General features: G+C 37.4%; 1 protein-coding gene across 2 annotated transcripts in view; it reads left to right on the top strand.

Moving 5' to 3' along the window:
• The window catches only part of LOC109542669 (homeotic protein distal-less), a 50,707-nt gene that overhangs the window by 9,871 nt on the left and 37,239 nt on the right, over window positions 1-3,597 (top strand). The gene's annotated exons all lie outside the window — the stretch shown is intronic.

Here is a 3,597-nt window from a genome sequence, read left to right as displayed (position 1 = left end):
TTTTTTGCTCGAAGAAATAAGCCCAAATGTTACGTTTTTGGTCAATAAAACTTGACTTGAAAATTTACCATTCCAAGCAAAATGATGTCGATCTATTATGTGAAAAGCACCATCGCAGTTAACATGAAACCAGATAGGATCTATTGGGGACTAGTTGAGTCTAATCGTTAATGTCATTAATAGAAAGTTGACGATAAGCCATCTACGTCTATGTCTTGCCAACTACCCTCCAGTCAAGTAGTTGGGGAGTTTTTATATTCACTTCCAGCGATCGGCCATTTTCAGTATCAAGTTGCCTCCATTTTCGTTCACTTGATCCTTATCTGGACACATTATATGCCTATTATTTGGGGATATACGGGCAACTTTTCGAGAGGAATTGTATGTGCGTGTTCAAAGTTATTTGGAGTTTGATTAAGAGTTGCAGGTTGCAAAATGCAACTGGTTGACCGTCGAGAGTTCTTGGGGTTTTTGTGTCGAGTTTCTTGCAAAACACGACGATAATTGCAAAATCCCCTCGGAGCCTATCGTTTCGTCGTTTTATTGGAAATGGAGACAGCAATTGGAAAAAAATCGTCTTAATTGAACTTTCAGACTTTCAAATCCACCCTATCGGATTATGCTTGGTATCATTGGCCAGTTTAAGCAAAAAAAAGTGCGTACCTAAAAATCAGCCTACAGTCAGTACCTAATATGGCGCCAGTAAATTCTACTTCGGTTTCGTATCGTTGGGATTTTTTAAATAATTGCCACCGATAAGCGTTTTACCAGCATTTAGTTGCTGTCAAAATTTTCAATATTTCTAGTCTTTTTTCTTCTCGCAAAAAGCGTTAGCTACGAATTGAAGGAACCCCGTAGCACATCGGCGAATTTTCTGGGCGCTACCGCCATGTTCACAAGTGAGAGCAACGTATCGGAAATCGCTAGCCTTGTTGCACTTTTTCCATTTACGAGGGCATGTCGCAAAAAACTGCCGCTTTTAATACGAGTTTGCTGGACTGTATTTTGTCAGAATTTTGGGTTTAAATGTTCACAGCTGGCCTTAAACTGGTGCAAATTTGTGAATTTTTTTCGGAATGTTTTTACTTCTATTGCTAAAAAAAATCTTTCATTTTGATGGTTCAGTCGATAAAGCACCGAATTTTAAGATACATTTGTCAAATAAAGGTGGTTTTCCGATACAGCAGCCTGTCAAGGATTGGGATTTTTCAAGGACTTTTCCTCCCATCATTGCATTTATTGCCAATTTTCCATCGGTTTTAGGTAATTTCCAACAGCAAAAGTGACTAGACTTGAACATATACAAGCAAGCAATCCCAGCACCGCTCCCTTGCTCAGAAGTTTCAAACCACATTTTTGTCCGTAAAAACCAAATCTCATGATCAGTCGAAGTCTCCCAAGCAGTTGATAACATGTCGGCATAGTCCTCATTTTTTTTATTTCACTCACAAGTCCGGTGGTGTAAAATCGGGCAATCGCGAAGGCCAATCTGACGGCCTCAAGCAGTTGAAGCGTTCAGCAAGCCTTTTTTGAACCATTCTGGACTGGCAATTTTAAGGTTTTTATATGTTGGTTGTCGAAATATTCGTAATATCTTTTGAAACGAGCTGTTTTAACACCTTGTGAACGTCTGGAAGCAATGAAAAGCGATCCCCATGCCGGATTTTCATAGATTCTTCAGCGATTCTGCCCAATATTGCGTCGGTTTGCCGCCGGTCTTTGTCTGGTGGCGTGATATTGACGCCCCAACAAATCCGTTTGGCGAGAATAGCACTTGTTTTCAAAACTTGTCAAATGTAGACTTAAAATATGGTTGAAAAAAAGCTGCAAGCAATGATAATTATATGATGTTCCTAATTTATTGTCCTTTGTTCTGGCAATGGGTTTTTTTGTGGTGTGTTACGCTGTAGCCATTGGAGTCATGTTTGTGTTTCCTCTACACCATCGACAATTTAAAAATGAAATGTATTTTATATGTTCCAACGAAACTTACACGAAGAACGATAAGACGCTTGTTTTATCGTAAACTATTAACCTTCGACTAACTGGTATCGGTAAAACGACGCGTGTATCCCAAATGCAACATGTCTATTCACTTTAAAATTACCTATTAGTAGCTAACAAGATATTTATTTCCATGTGTAATATAATGTTAAGGCTGCAAGGGGAATTCGAAGATATCAAACTCGTTGTGCAACCAGAATTGGGTTAATTTGTAAACGTTTTTCTTGCTTGATTGCTTGCAGATGTTCGGACTAACCTTACACTTCTCAGGTTAGAATTTCCAACTCAAATCCCTTCAGTTGAGTCAGAATTGAAAATTTTTATCCTATTTGTTCGGTGTGTATATCCAAAGGGATTAATCATCAACTTCCAGCACAAAATTTCCAGCTGAATCTTAGTGGTTAACCGCGATTTTTAACCTCTAAAAACATCAACGCAAAAGTTGCTAATCGACGGCAGCTTTTTATTTGAAACGGTTGAAAATGCCTATTTGAACCTCAGGAGAATTTCGGTTGAGTGTTCCACAACAGCCTTTCACTATTTGGATTGTATACAAAATTCCTAACCTCTAAACAGATAGAAGCAAAAATATGAAGGTTGGAAGTTTCAGAGTTTGTATGTCGGAAACCGTTCCAAACATATAAATCCCCATAAAGTGCTTTTTGATAAAAATATTGCGATCTATTTTCTACTTTTTAAATTTTAAAGCAGTTTATAACCTCAATTGGGATAAAGTTTCTAATTAGCGGGAGACATTCCTTCACATCTCCTGAACAATAAAAAACTCCCATGCAAAGCTAAGAAGCATTTTGGTTGAGCGCTTCCAGAACAGTCTTTGACTATTTGGACTTTACCGGAAATTTCTAACCAATAAAGAAATAGAAGCAAAAATGTCTACATTGGAAGTTCAAGCGTTTGTATCTCGGAAACTGTTGCAAATATGTAAATGCCCCTAAAGAGCTCTTCGATAGAAAATCTTGAGAACTATTTTCCTCTATTTAAGTTTTAAGCCAGTTCCTAACCTCAAAAGAGATAGACGCAGAAGTTTATAATTAGCGGGAGATTTTCCTTCACATGTCCGAAACAGTAAAAAATTCCTATGCAAAGCTAAGAAATGTTTCGATTGAGCGCTTCCAGAACAGTCTTTGACTATTTGGACTTTACGCGAAATTTCTAACCAATAAAGAAATAGAAGCAAAAATATCTACATTAGAAGTTCAAGCGTTTGTATCTCGGAAACTGTTGCAAATATGTAAAACTCGCAAAGACCTTTTTGATAGGAAACCTTGAGAACTATTTTCCTCTATTTAAGTTTTAAGCCAGTTTCTAACCTCAAAAGAGATATTCGCAGAAGTTTATAATTAACGGGAGCTTTTCCTTCACATGTCCGAAACAGTAAAAAATTCCTATGCAAAGCTAAGAAATATTTCGATTGAGCGCTTCCAGAACAGTGTTTGACTATTTGGACTTTACGCGAAATTTCTAACCAATAAAGCAATAGAAGCAAAAATGTCTACATTAGAAGTTCAAGCGTTTGTATCTCGGAAACTGTTGCAAATATGTAAAACCCGCAAAGAGCTTTTTGATAGGAAA

This window comes from Dendroctonus ponderosae, unplaced genomic scaffold, assembly GCF_020466585.1.
Source record: "Dendroctonus ponderosae isolate FM_Combo_2020 unplaced genomic scaffold, Dpon_F_20191213v2 Dpon_F_20191213_10, whole genome shotgun sequence".
In the NCBI taxonomy this organism is placed as follows: Eukaryota; Metazoa; Arthropoda; class Insecta; order Coleoptera; family Curculionidae; genus Dendroctonus; species Dendroctonus ponderosae.
Note: the sequence above shows the minus strand (reverse complement) of the source record. Positions and strands in the feature narration are given on the sequence as shown.